Source organism: Pygocentrus nattereri, unplaced genomic scaffold (genome assembly GCF_015220715.1).
Source record: "Pygocentrus nattereri isolate fPygNat1 unplaced genomic scaffold, fPygNat1.pri scaffold_135_arrow_ctg1, whole genome shotgun sequence".
In the NCBI taxonomy this organism is placed as follows: Eukaryota; Metazoa; Chordata; class Actinopteri; order Characiformes; family Serrasalmidae; genus Pygocentrus; species Pygocentrus nattereri.
In genome coordinates this window covers 1-12,883 of record NW_023618297.1, presented here as the reverse complement: position 1 = coordinate 12,883, position 12,883 = coordinate 1, and the positions used below count along the sequence as shown (strand labels likewise).

General features: G+C 45.2%; 22 non-coding genes across 22 annotated transcripts; all 22 read right to left on the bottom strand.

Moving 5' to 3' along the window:
* Positions 1-425: 425 nt before the first annotated feature.
* On the bottom strand, positions 426-496 carry trnag-gcc. Its single transcript has one exon. It is a non-coding gene; the product is annotated as a tRNA-Gly (tRNA).
* Positions 497-956: 460 nt separating this feature from the next.
* Positions 957-1,027, bottom strand: trnag-gcc. Its single transcript has one exon. It is a non-coding gene; the product is annotated as a tRNA-Gly (tRNA).
* A 458-nt stretch (positions 1,028-1,485) lies between these two features.
* trnag-gcc lies at positions 1,486-1,556 on the bottom strand. The gene has a single exon. It is a non-coding gene; the product is annotated as a tRNA-Gly (tRNA).
* A 459-nt stretch (positions 1,557-2,015) lies between these two features.
* trnag-gcc lies at positions 2,016-2,086 on the bottom strand. The gene has a single exon. It is a non-coding gene; the product is annotated as a tRNA-Gly (tRNA).
* A 458-nt stretch (positions 2,087-2,544) lies between these two features.
* On the bottom strand, positions 2,545-2,615 carry trnag-gcc. The gene has a single exon. It is a non-coding gene; the product is annotated as a tRNA-Gly (tRNA).
* Positions 2,616-3,074: 459 nt separating this feature from the next.
* On the bottom strand, positions 3,075-3,145 carry trnag-gcc. Its single transcript has one exon. It is a non-coding gene; the product is annotated as a tRNA-Gly (tRNA).
* A 459-nt stretch (positions 3,146-3,604) lies between these two features.
* Positions 3,605-3,675, bottom strand: trnag-gcc. Its single transcript has one exon. It is a non-coding gene; the product is annotated as a tRNA-Gly (tRNA).
* Positions 3,676-4,134: 459 nt separating this feature from the next.
* trnag-gcc lies at positions 4,135-4,205 on the bottom strand. Its single transcript has one exon. It is a non-coding gene; the product is annotated as a tRNA-Gly (tRNA).
* Positions 4,206-4,664: 459 nt separating this feature from the next.
* trnag-gcc lies at positions 4,665-4,735 on the bottom strand. Its single transcript has one exon. It is a non-coding gene; the product is annotated as a tRNA-Gly (tRNA).
* A 458-nt stretch (positions 4,736-5,193) lies between these two features.
* Positions 5,194-5,264, bottom strand: trnag-gcc. Its single transcript has one exon. It is a non-coding gene; the product is annotated as a tRNA-Gly (tRNA).
* A 459-nt stretch (positions 5,265-5,723) lies between these two features.
* Positions 5,724-5,794, bottom strand: trnag-gcc. The gene has a single exon. It is a non-coding gene; the product is annotated as a tRNA-Gly (tRNA).
* A 458-nt stretch (positions 5,795-6,252) lies between these two features.
* Positions 6,253-6,323, bottom strand: trnag-gcc. Its single transcript has one exon. It is a non-coding gene; the product is annotated as a tRNA-Gly (tRNA).
* A 458-nt stretch (positions 6,324-6,781) lies between these two features.
* trnag-gcc lies at positions 6,782-6,852 on the bottom strand. The gene has a single exon. It is a non-coding gene; the product is annotated as a tRNA-Gly (tRNA).
* Positions 6,853-7,311: 459 nt separating this feature from the next.
* Positions 7,312-7,382, bottom strand: trnag-gcc. Its single transcript has one exon. It is a non-coding gene; the product is annotated as a tRNA-Gly (tRNA).
* Positions 7,383-7,841: 459 nt separating this feature from the next.
* trnag-gcc lies at positions 7,842-7,912 on the bottom strand. The gene has a single exon. It is a non-coding gene; the product is annotated as a tRNA-Gly (tRNA).
* A 460-nt stretch (positions 7,913-8,372) lies between these two features.
* On the bottom strand, positions 8,373-8,443 carry trnag-gcc. Its single transcript has one exon. It is a non-coding gene; the product is annotated as a tRNA-Gly (tRNA).
* Positions 8,444-8,967: 524 nt separating this feature from the next.
* Positions 8,968-9,038, bottom strand: trnag-gcc. The gene has a single exon. It is a non-coding gene; the product is annotated as a tRNA-Gly (tRNA).
* A 458-nt stretch (positions 9,039-9,496) lies between these two features.
* On the bottom strand, positions 9,497-9,567 carry trnag-gcc. Its single transcript has one exon. It is a non-coding gene; the product is annotated as a tRNA-Gly (tRNA).
* A 1,185-nt stretch (positions 9,568-10,752) lies between these two features.
* Positions 10,753-10,823, bottom strand: trnag-gcc. The gene has a single exon. It is a non-coding gene; the product is annotated as a tRNA-Gly (tRNA).
* Positions 10,824-11,282: 459 nt separating this feature from the next.
* trnag-gcc lies at positions 11,283-11,353 on the bottom strand. The gene has a single exon. It is a non-coding gene; the product is annotated as a tRNA-Gly (tRNA).
* Positions 11,354-11,813: 460 nt separating this feature from the next.
* On the bottom strand, positions 11,814-11,884 carry trnag-gcc. The gene has a single exon. It is a non-coding gene; the product is annotated as a tRNA-Gly (tRNA).
* A 459-nt stretch (positions 11,885-12,343) lies between these two features.
* trnag-gcc lies at positions 12,344-12,414 on the bottom strand. Its single transcript has one exon. It is a non-coding gene; the product is annotated as a tRNA-Gly (tRNA).
* Between the last annotated feature and the right edge of the window lie 469 nt (positions 12,415-12,883).

Below are 12,883 nucleotides of genomic sequence, written 5' to 3'. Positions count from 1 at the left end.
TGACCGTAGGGTCACACAGAGCTGACTTTTCCCCTGCCATTTGTTGCTGTCTATGCCTTGCGCTCCTGCTTTCTCTCACGCTAAGTTGTTTGTTTCACACGCGTATAATTTGTTGTTTAGTAGTGAGAATCTCTTAAAACTGGAGCCGTGCTGGCTTTACAACTTAAACCTTGAACTCTGATAGAACTGCACAATTTGCTCTTTTTTTGCATTTGTTGAGTTGTGGTAAAACTGGGGGTGAAGGAGGTTCTTCAGGTCCTTTTTTGAGACCATTTTGGAAATGAATGTCCAGCAAAATGAGCCACAGATTGAGGTCTGGGTTGTTTGTATCGTGGTATGAATTATTGGAATACAGGTTACACTGGGTTTCTGTGATTACAGGCGTTTGGTTGTTTATCGAAGAGAAGCAACTAAAGGATGCGCTGTGCATTGGCCGGGAATCGAACCCGGGCCTCCCGCGTGGCAGGCGAGAATTCTACCACTGAACCACCAATGCTTAAGATACAGGCCATTTGACCTCATACGGCTGTGACCGTAGGGTCACACAGAGCTGACTTTTCCCCTGCCATTTGTTGCTGTCTATGCCTTGCGCTCCTGCTTTCTCTCACGCTAAGTTGTTTGTTTCACACGCGTATAATTTGTTGTTTAGTAGTGAGAATCTCTTAAAACTGGAGCCGTGCTGGCTTTACAACTTAAACCTTGAACTCTGATAGAGCTGCACAATTTGCTCTTTTTTTGCATTTGTTGAGTTGTGGTAAAACTGGGGGTGAAGGAGGTTCTTCAGGTCCTTTTTTTGAGACCATTTTGGAAATGAATGTCCAGCAAAATGAGCCACAGATTGAGGCTCTGGGTTGTTTGTATCGTGGTATGAATTATTGGAATACAGGTTACACTGGGTTTCTGTGATTACAGGCGTTTGGTTGTTTATCGAAGAGAAGCAACTAAAGGATGCGCTGTGCATTGGCCGGGAATCGAACCCGGGCCTCCCGCGTGGCAGGCGAGAATTCTACCACTGAACCACCAATGCTTAAGATACAGGCCATTTGACCTCATACGGCTGTGACCGTAGGGTCACACAGAGCTGACTTTTCCCCTGCCATTTGTTGCTGTCTATGCCTTGCGCTCCTGCTTTCTCTCACGCTAAGTTGTTTGTTTCACACGCGTATAATTTGTTGTTTAGTAGTGAGAATCTCTTAAAACTGGAGCCGTGCTGGCTTTACAACTTAAACCTTGAACTCTGATAGAGCTGCACAATTTGCTCTTTTTTTGCATTTGTTGAGTTGTGGTAAAACTGGGGGTGAAGGAGGTTCTTCAGGTCCTTTTTTGAGACCATTTTGGAAATGAATGTCCAGCAAAATGAGCCACAGATTGAGGTCTGGGTTGTTTGTATCGTGGTATGAATTATTGGAATACAGGTTACACTGGGTTTCTGTGATTACAGGCGTTTGGTTGTTTATCGAAGAGAAGCAACTAAAGGATGCGCTGTGCATTGGCCGGGAATCGAACCCGGGCCTCCCGCGTGGCAGGCGAGAATTCTACCACTGAACCACCAATGCTTAAGATACAGGCCATTTGACCTCATACGGCTGTGACCGTAGGGTCACACAGAGCTGACTTTTCCCCTGCCATTTGTTGCTGTCTATGCCTTGCGCTCCTGCTTTCTCTCACGCTAAGTTGTTTGTTTCACACGCGTATAATTTGTTGTTTAGTAGTGAGAATCTCTTAAAACTGGAGCCGTGCTGGCTTTACAACTTAAACCTTGAACTCTGATAGAGCTGCACAATTTGCTCTTTTTTTGCATTTGTTGAGTTGTGGTAAAACTGGGGGTGAAGGAGGTTCTTCAGGTCCTTTTTTTGAGACCATTTTGGAAATGAATGTCCAGCAAAATGAGCCACAGATTGAGCTCTGGGTTGTTTGTATCGTGGTATGAATTATTGGAATACAGGTTACACTGGGTTTCTGTGATTACAGGCGTTTGGTTGTTTATCGAAGAGAAGCAACTAAAGGACGCGCTGTGCATTGGCCGGGAATCGAACCCGGGCCTCCCGCGTGGCAGGCGAGAATTCTACCACTGAACCACCAATGCTTAAGATACAGGCCATTTGACCTCATACGGCTGTGACCGTAGGGTCACACAGAGCTGACTTTTCCCCTGCCATTTGTTGCTGTCTATGCCTTGCGCTCCTGCTTTCTCTCACGCTAAGTTGTTTGTTTCACACGCGTATAATTTGTTGTTTAGTAGTGAGAATCTCTTAAAACTGGAGCCGTGCTGGCTTTACAACTTAAACCTTGAACTCTGATAGAACTGCACAATTTGCTCTTTTTTTGCATTTGTTGAGTTGTGGTAAAACTGGGGGTGAAGGAGGTTCTTCAGGTCCTTTTTTGAGACCATTTTGGAAATGAATGTCCAGCAAAATGAGCCACAGATTGAGGTCTGGGTTGTTTGTATCGTGGTATGAATTATTGGAATACAGGTTACACTGGGTTTCTGTGATTACAGGCGTTTGGTTGTTTATCGAAGAGAAGCAACTAAAGGATGCGCTGTGCATTGGCCGGGAATCGAACCCGGGCCTCCCGCGTGGCAGGCGAGAATTCTACCACTGAACCACCAATGCTTAAGATACAGGCCATTTGACCTCATACGGCTGTGACCGTAGGGTCACACAGAGCTGACTTTTCCCCTGCCATTTGTTGCTGTCTATGCCTTGCGCTCCTGCTTTCTCTCACGCTAAGTTGTTTGTTTCACACGCGTATAATTTGTTGTTTAGTAGTCAGAATCTCTTAAAACTGGAGCCGTGCTGGCTTTACAACTTAAACCTTGAACTCTGATAGAGCTGCACAATTTGCTCTTTTTTTGCATTTGTTGAGTTGTGGTAAAACTGGGGGTGAAGGAGGTTCTTCAGGTCCTTTTTTTGAGACCATTTTGGAAATGAATGTCCAGCAAAATGAGCCACAGATTGAGCTCTGGGTTGTTTGTATCGTGGTATGAATTATTGGAATACAGGTTACACTGGGTTTCTGTGATTACAGGCGTTTGGTTGTTTATCGAAGAGAAGCAACTAAAGGATGCGCTGTGCATTGGCCGGGAATCGAACCCGGGCCTCCCGCGTGGCAGGCGAGAATTCTACCACTGAACCACCAATGCTTAAGATACAGGCCATTTGACCTCATACGGCTGTGACCGTAGGGTCACACAGAGCTGACTTTTCCCCTGCCATTTGTTACTGTCTATGCCTTGCGCTCCTGCTTTCTCTCACGCTAAGTTGTTTGTTTCACACGCGTATAATTTGTTGTTTAGTAGTGAGAATCTCTTAAAACTGGAGCCGTGCTGGCTTTACAACTTAAACCTTGAACTCTGATAGAGCTGCACAATTTGCTCTTTTTTTGCATTTGTTGAGTTGTGGTAAAACTGGGGGTGAAGGAGGTTCTTCAGGTCCTTTTTTTGAGACCATTTTGGAAATGAATGTCCAGCAAAATGAGCCACAGATTGAGCTCTGGGTTGTTTGTATCGTGGTATGAATTATTGGAATACAGGTTACACTGGGTTTCTGTGATTACAGGCGTTTGGTTGTTTATCGAAGAGAAGCAACTAAAGGATGCGCTGTGCATTGGCCGGGAATCGAACCCGGGCCTCCCGCGTGGCAGGCGAGAATTCTACCACTGAACCACCAATGCTTAAGATACAAGCCATTTGACCTCATACGGCTGTGACCGTAGGGTCACACAGAGCTGACTTTTCCCCTGCCATTTGTTGCTGTCTATGCCTTGCGCTCCTGCTTTCTCTCACGCTAAGTTGTTTGTTTCACACGCGTATAATTTGTTGTTTAGTAGTGAGAATCTCTTAAAACTGGAGCCGTGCTGGCTTTACAACTTAAACCTTGAACTCTGATAGAACTGCACAATTTGCTCTTTTTTTGCATTTGTTGAGTTGTGGTAAAACTGGGGGTGAAGGAGGTTCTTCAGGTCCTTTTTTTGAGACCATTTTGGAAATGAATGTCCAGCAAAATGAGCCACAGATTGAGCTCTGGGTTGTTTGTATCGTGGTATGAATTATTGGAATACAGGTTACACTGGGTTTCTGTGATTACAGGCGTTTGGTTGTTTATCGAAGAGAAGCAACTAAAGGATGCGCTGTGCATTGGCCGGGAATCGAACCCGGGCCTCCCGCGTGGCAGGCGAGAATTCTACCACTGAACCACCAATGCTTAAGATACAGGCCATTTGACCTCATACGGCTGTGACCGTAGGGTCACACAGAGCTGACTTTTCCCCTGCCATTTGTTACTGTCTATGCCTTGCGCTCCTGCTTTCTCTCACGCTAAGTTGTTTGTTTCACACGCGTATAATTTGTTGTTTAGTAGTGAGAATCTCTTAAAACTGGAGCCGTGCTGGCTTTACAACTTAAACCTTGAACTCTGATAGAGCTGCACAATTTGCTCTTTTTTTGCATTTGTTGAGTTGTGGTAAAACTGGTTGTGAAGGAGGTTCTTCAGGTCCTTTTTTTGAGACCATTTTGGAAATGAATGTCCAGCAAAATGAGCCACAGATTGAGCTCTGGGTTGTTTGTATCGTGGTATGAATTATTGGAATACAGGTTACACTGGGTTTCTGTGATTACAGGCGTTTGGTTGTTTATCGAAGAGAAGCAACTAAAGGATGCGCTGTGCATTGGCCGGGAATCGAACCCGGGCCTCCCGCGTGGCAGGCGAGAATTCTACCACTGAACCACCAATGCTTAAGATACAGGCCATTTGACCTCATACGGCTGTGACCGTAGGGTCACACAGAGCTGACTTTTCCCCTGCCATTTGTTGCTGTCTATGCCTTGCGCTCCTGCTTTCTCTCACGCTAAGTTGTTTGTTTCACACGCGTATAATTTGTTGTTTAGTAGTCAGAATCTCTTAAAACTGGAGCCGTGCTGGCTTTACAACTTAAACCTTGAACTCTGATAGAGCTGCACAATTTGCTCTTTTTTTGCATTTGTTGAGTTGTGGTAAAACTGGGGGTGAAGGAGGTTCTTCAGGTCCTTTTTTGAGACCATTTTGGAAATGAATGTCCAGCAAAATGAGCCACAGATTGAGGTCTGGGTTGTTTGTATCGTGGTATGAATTATTGGAATACAGGTTACACTGGGTTTCTGTGATTACAGGCGTTTGGTTGTTTATCGAAGAGAAGCAACTAAAGGACGCGCTGTGCATTGGCCGGGAATCGAACCCGGGCCTCCCGCGTGGCAGGCGAGAATTCTACCACTGAACCACCAATGCTTAAGATACAGGCCATTTGACCTCATACGGCTGTGACCGTAGGGTCACACAGAGCTGACTTTTCCCCTGCCATTTGTTGCTGTCTATGCCTTGCGCTCCTGCTTTCTCTCACGCTAAGTTGTTTGTTTCACACGCGTATAATTTGTTGTTTAGTAGTGAGAATCTCTTAAAACTGGAGCCGTGCTGGCTTTACAACTTAAACCTTGAACTCTGATAGAACTGCACAATTTGCTCTTTTTTTGCATTTGTTGAGTTGTGGTAAAACTGGGGGTGAAGGAGGTTCTTCAGGTCCTTTTTTTGAGACCATTTTGGAAATGAATGTCCAGCAAAATGAGCCACAGATTGAGCTCTGGGTTGTTTGTATCGTGGTATGAATTATTGGAATACAGGTTACACTGGGTTTCTGTGATTACAGGCGTTTGGTTGTTTATCGAAGAGAAGCAACTAAAGGATGCGCTGTGCATTGGCCGGGAATCGAACCCGGGCCTCCCGCGTGGCAGGCGAGAATTCTACCACTGAACCACCAATGCTTAAGATACAGGCCATTTGACCTCATACGGCTGTGACCGTAGGGTCACACAGAGCTGACTTTTCCCCTGCCATTTGTTGCTGTCTATGCCTTGCGCTCCTGCTTTCTCTCACGCTAAGTTGTTTGTTTCACACGCGTATAATTTGTTGTTTAGTAGTCAGAATCTCTTAAAACTGGAGCCGTGCTGGCTTTACAACTTAAACCTTGAACTCTGATAGAGCTGCACAATTTGCTCTTTTTTTGCATTTGTTGAGTTGTGGTAAAACTGGGGGTGAAGGAGGTTCTTCAGGTCCTTTTTTGAGACCATTTTGGAAATGAATGTCCAGCAAAATGAGCCACAGATTGAGCTCTGGGTTGTTTGTATCGTGGTATGAATTATTGGAATACAGGTTACACTGGGTTTCTGTGATTACAGGCGTTTGGTTGTTTATCGAAGAGAAGCAACTAAAGGATGCGCTGTGCATTGGCCGGGAATCGAACCCGGGCCTCCCGCGTGGCAGGCGAGAATTCTACCACTGAACCACCAATGCTTAAGATACAGGCCATTTGACCTCATACGGCTGTGACCGTAGGGTCACACAGAGCTGACTTTTCCCCTGCCATTTGTTGCTGTCTATGCCTTGCGCTCCTGCTTTCTCTCACGCTAAGTTGTTTGTTTCACACGCGTATAATTTGTTGTTTAGTAGTGAGAATCTCTTAAAACTGGAGCCGTGCTGGCTTTACAACTTAAACCTTGAACTCTGATAGAACTGCACAATTTGCTCTTTTTTTGCATTTGTTGAGTTGTGGTAAAACTGGGGGTGAAGGAGGTTCTTCAGGTCCTTTTTTGAGACCATTTTGGAAATGAATGTCCAGCAAAATGAGCCACAGATTGAGGTCTGGGTTGTTTGTATCGTGGTATGAATTATTGGAATACAGGTTACACTGGGTTTCTGTGATTACAGGCGTTTGGTTGTTTATCGAAGAGAAGCAACTAAAGGATGCGCTGTGCATTGGCCGGGAATCGAACCCGGGCCTCCCGCGTGGCAGGCGAGAATTCTACCACTGAACCACCAATGCTTAAGATACAGGCCATTTGACCTCATACGGCTGTGACCGTAGGGTCACACAGAGCTGACTTTTCCCCTGCCATTTGTTACTGTCTATGCCTTGCGCTCCTGCTTTCTCTCACGCTAAGTTGTTTGTTTCACACGCGTATAATTTGTTGTTTAGTAGTGAGAATCTCTTAAAACTGGAGCCGTGCTGGCTTTACAACTTAAACCTTGAACTCTGATAGAGCTGCACAATTTGCTCTTTTTTTGCATTTGTTGAGTTGTGGTAAAACTGGGGGTGAAGGAGGTTCTTCAGGTCCTTTTTTTGAGACCATTTTGGAAATGAATGTCCAGCAAAATGAGCCACAGATTGAGGTCTGGGTTGTTTGTATCGTGGTATGAATTATTGGAATACAGGTTACACTGGGTTTCTGTGATTACAGGCGTTTGGTTGTTTATCGAAGAGAAGCAACTAAAGGATGCGCTGTGCATTGGCCGGGAATCGAACCCGGGCCTCCCGCGTGGCAGGCGAGAATTCTACCACTGAACCACCAATGCTTAAGATACAGGCCATTTGACCTCATACGGCTGTGACCGTAGGGTCACACAGAGCTGACTTTTCCCCTGCCATTTGTTACTGTCTATGCCTTGCGCTCCTGCTTTCTCTCACGCTAAGTTGTTTGTTTCACACGCGTATAATTTGTTGTTTAGTAGTGAGAATCTCTTAAAACTGGAGCCGTGCTGGCTTTACAACTTAAACCTTGAACTCTGATAGAACTGCACAATTTGCTCTTTTTTTGCATTTGTTGAGTTGTGGTAAAACTGGGGGTGAAGGAGGTTCTTCAGGTCCTTTTTTTGAGACCATTTTGGAAATGAATGTCCAGCAAAATGAGCCACAGATTGAGCTCTGGGTTGTTTGTATCGTGGTATGAATTATTGGAATACAGGTTACACTGGGTTTCTGTGATTACAGGCGTTTGGTTGTTTATCGAAGAGAAGCAACTAAAGGATGCGCTGTGCATTGGCCGGGAATCGAACCCGGGCCTCCCGCGTGGCAGGCGAGAATTCTACCACTGAACCACCAATGCTTAAGATACAGGCCATTTGACCTCATACGGCTGTGACCGTAGGGTCACACAGAGCTGACTTTTCCCCTGCCATTTGTTGCTGTCTATGCCTTGCGCTCCTGCTTTCTCTCACGCTAAGTTGTTTGTTTCACACGCGTATAATTTGTTGTTTAGTAGTGAGAATCTCTTAAAACTGGAGCCGTGCTGGCTTTACAACTTAAACCTTGAACTCTGATAGAACTGCACAATTTGCTCTTTTTTTTGCATTTGTTGAGTTGTGGTAAAACTGGGGGTGAAGGAGGTTCTTCAGGTCCTTTTTTTGAGACCATTTTGGAAATGAATGTCCAGCAAAATGAGCCACAGATTGAGGTCTGGGTTGTTTGTATCGTGGTATGAATTATTGGAATACAGGTTACACTGGGTTTCTGTGATTACAGGCGTTTGGTTGTTTATCGAAGAGAAGCAACTAAAGGATGCGCTGTGCATTGGCCGGGAATCGAACCCGGGCCTCCCGCGTGGCAGGCGAGAATTCTACCACTGAACCACCAATGCTTAAGATACAGGCTGGCCGGGAATCGAACCCGGCCTCCGGGAATTCTACCACTGAACCACCAATGCTTAAGATACAGGCCATTTGACCTCATACGGCTGTGACCGTAGGGTCACACAGAGCTGACTTTTCCCCTGCCATTTGTTGCTGTCTATGCCTTGCGCTCCTGCTTTCTCTCACGCTAAGTTGTTTGTTTCACACGCGTATAATTTGTTGTTTAGTAGTGAGAATCTCTTAAAACTGGAGCCGTGCTGGCTTTACAACTTAAACCTTGAACTCTGATAGAACTGCACAATTTGCTCTTTTTTTGCATTTGTTGAGTTGTGGTAAAACTGGGGGTGAAGGAGGTTCTTCAGGTCCTTTTTTGAGACCATTTTGGAAATGAATGTCCAGCAAAATGAGCCACAGATTGAGGTCTGGGTTGTTTGTATCGTGGTATGAATTATTGGAATACAGGTTACACTGGGTTTCTGTGATTACAGGCGTTTGGTTGTTTATCGAAGAGAAGCAACTAAAGGATCCGCTGTGCATTGGCCGGGAATCGAACCCGGGCCTCCCGCGTGGCAGGCGAGAATTCTACCACTGAACCACCAATGCTTAAGATACAGGCCATTTGACCTCATACGGCTGTGACCGTAGGGTCACACAGAGCTGACTTTTCCCCTGCCATTTGTTGCTGTCTATGCCTTGCGCTCCTGCTTTCTCTCACGCTAAGTTGTTTGTTTCACACGCGTATAATTTGTTGTTTAGTAGTGAGAATCTCTTAAAACTGGAGCCGTGCTGGCTTTACAACTTAAACCTTGAACTCTGATAGAACTGCACAATTTGCTCTTTTTTTGCATTTGTTGAGTTGTGGTAAAACTGGGGGTGAAGGAGGTTCTTCAGGTCCTTTTTTGAGACCATTTTGGAAATGAATGTCCAGCAAAATGAGCCACAGATTGAGCTCTGGGTTGTTTGTATCGTGGTATGAATTATTGGAATACAGGTTACACTGGGTTTCTGTGATTACAGGCGTTTGGTTGTTTATCGAAGAGAAGCAACTAAAGGATGCGCTGTGCATTGGCCGGGAATCGAACCCGGGCCTCCCGCGTGGCAGGCGAGAATTCTACCACTGAACCACCAATGCTTAATGATACAGGCCATTTGACCTCATACGGCTGTGACCGTAGGGTCACACAGAGCTGACTTTTCCCCTGCCATTTGTTGCTGTCTATGCCTTGCGCTCCTGCTTTCTCTCACGCTAAGTTGTTTGTTTCACACGCGTATAATTTGTTGTTTAGTAGTGAGAATCTCTTAAAACTGGAGCCGTGCTGGCTTTACAACTTAAACCTTGAACTCTGATAGAGCTGCACAATTTGCTCTTTTTTTGCATTTGTTGAGTTGTGGTAAAACTGGGGGTGAAGGAGGTTCTTCAGGTCCTTTTTTGAGACCATTTTGGAAATGAATGTCCAGCAAAATGAGCCACAGATTGAGCTCTGGGTTGTTTGTATCGTGGTATGAATTATTGGAATACAGGTTACACTGGGTTTCTGTGATTACAGGCGTTTGGTTGTTTATCGAAGAGAAGCAACTAAAGGATGCGCTGTGCATTGACTTTTCCCCTGCCATTTGTTGCTGTCTATGCCTTGCGCTCCTGCTTTCTCTCACGCTAAGTTGTTTGTTTCACACGCGTATAATTTGTTGTTTAGTAGTGAGAATCTCTTAAAACTGGAGCCGTGCTGGCTTTACAACTTAAACCTTGAACTCTGATAGAACTGTGATACGGCTGTGACCGTAGGGTCACACAGAGCTGACTTTTCCCCTGCCTTTTGTTGCTGTCTATGAGAGAAGAGAAGCAACGAACCACCAATGCTTAAGATACAGGCCATTTGACCTCATACGGCTGTGACCGTAGTGTCACACAGAGCTGACTTTTCCACTGCCATTTGTTACTGTCTATGCCTTGCGCTCCTGCTTTCTCTCACGCTAAGTTGTTTGTTTCACACGCGTATAATTTGTTGTTTAGTATTCAGAATCTCTTAAAACTGGAGCCGTGCTGGCTTTACAACTTAAACCTTGAACTCTGATAGAACTGCACAATTTGCTCTTTTTTTTGCATTTGTTGAGTTGTGGTAAAACTGGGGGTGAAGGAGGTTCTTCAGGTCCTTTTTTGAGACCATTTTGGAAATGAATGTCCAGCAAAATGAGCCACAGATTGAGCTCTGGGTTGTTTGTATCGTGGTATGAATTATTGGAATACAGGTTACACTGGGTTTCTGTGATTACAGGCGTTTGGTTGTTTATCGAAGAGAAGCAACTAAAGGATGCGCTGTGCATTGGCCGGGAATCGAACCCGGGCCTCCCGCGTGGCAGGCGAGAATTCTACCACTGAACCACCAATGCTTAAGATACAGGCCATTTGACCTCATACGGCTGTGACCGTAGGGTCACACAGAGCTGACTTTTCCCCTGCCATTTGTTGCTGTCTATGCCTTGCGCTCCTGCTTTCTCTCACGCTAAGTTGTTTGTTTCACACGCGTATAATTTGTTGTTTAGTAGTGAGAATCTCTTAAAACTGGAGCCGTGCTGGCTTTACAACTTAAACCTTGAACTCTGATAGAACTGCACAATTTGCTCTTTTTTTGCATTTGTTGAGTTGTGGTAAAACTGGGGGTGAAGGAGGTTCTTCAGGTCCTTTTTTTGAGACCATTTTGGAAATGAATGTCCAGCAAAATGAGCCACAGATTGAGCTCTGGGTTGTTTGTATCGTGGTATGAATTATTGGAATACAGGTTACACTGGGTTTCTGTGATTACAGGCGTTTGGTTGTTTATCGAAGAGAAGCAACTAAAGGACGCGCTGTGCATTGGCCGGGAATCGAACCCGGGCCTCCCGCGTGGCAGGCGAGAATTCTACCACTGAACCACCAATGCTTAAGATACAGGCCATTTGACCTCATACGGCTGTGACCGTAGGGTCACACAGAGCTGACTTTTCCCCTGCCATTTGTTGCTGTCTATGCCTTGCGCTCCTGCTTTCTCTCACGCTAAGTTGTTTGTTTCACACGCGTATAATTTGTTGTTTAGTAGTCAGAATCTCTTAAAACTGGAGCCGTGCTGGCTTTACAACTTAAACCTTGAACTCTGATAGAGCTGCACAATTTGCTCTTTTTTTGCATTTGTTGAGTTGTGGTAAAACTGGGGGTGAAGGAGGTTCTTCAGGTCCTTTTTTTGAGACCATTTTGGAAATGAATGTCCAGCAAAATGAGCCACAGATTGAGGCTCTGGGTTGTTTGTATCGTGGTATGAATTATTGGAATACAGGTTACACTGGGTTTCTGTGATTACAGGCGTTTGGTTGTTTATCGAAGAGAAGCAACTAAAGGATGCGCTGTGCATTGGCCGGGAATCGAACCCGGGCCTCCCGCGTGGCAGGCGAGAATTCTACCACTGAACCACCAATGCTTAAGATACAGGCCATTTGACCTCATACGGCTGTGACCGTAGGGTCACACAGAGCTGACTTTTCCCCTGCCATTTGTTGCTGTCTATGCCTTGCGCTCCTGCTTTCTCTCACGCTAAGTTGTTTGTTTCACACGCGTATAATTTGTTGTTTAGTAGTGAGAATCTCTTAAAACTGGAGCCGTGCTGGCTTTACAACTTAAACCTTGAACTCTGATAGAACTGCACAATTTGCTCTTTTTTTGCATTTGTTGAGTTGTGGTAAAACTGGGGGTGAAGGAGGTTCTTCAGGTCCTTTTTTTGAGACCATTTTGGAAATGAATGTCCAGCAAAATGAGCCACAGATTGAGGTCTGGGTTGTTTGTATCGTGGTATGAATTATTGGAATACAGGTTACACTGGGTTTCTGTGATTACAGGCGTTTGGTTGTTTATCGAAGAGAAGCAACTAAAGGATGCGCTGTGCATTGGCCGGGAATCGAACCCGGGCCTCCCGCGTGGCAGGCGAGAATTCTACCACTGAACCACCAATGCTTAAGATACAGGCCATTTGACCTCATACGGCTGTGACCGTAGGGTCACACAGAGCTGACTTTTCCCCTGCCATTTGTTGCTGTCTATGCCTTGCGCTCCTGCTTTCTCTCACGCTAAGTTGTTTGTTTCACACGCGTATAATTTGTTGTTTAGTAGTGAGAATCTCTTAAAACTGGAGCCGTGCTGGCTTTACAACTTAAACCTTGAACTCTGATAGAACTGCACAATTTGCTCTTTTTTTGCATTTGTTGAGTTGTGGTAAAACTGGGGGTGAAGGAGGTTCTTCAGGTCCTTTTTTTGAGACCATTTTGGAAATGAATGTCCAGCAAAATGAGCCACAGATTGAGGTCTGGGTTGTTTGTATCGTGGTATGAATTATTGGAATACAGGTTACACTGGGTTTCTGTGATTACAGGCGTTTGGTTGTTTATCGAAGAGAAGCAACTAAAGGATGCGCTGTGCATTGGCC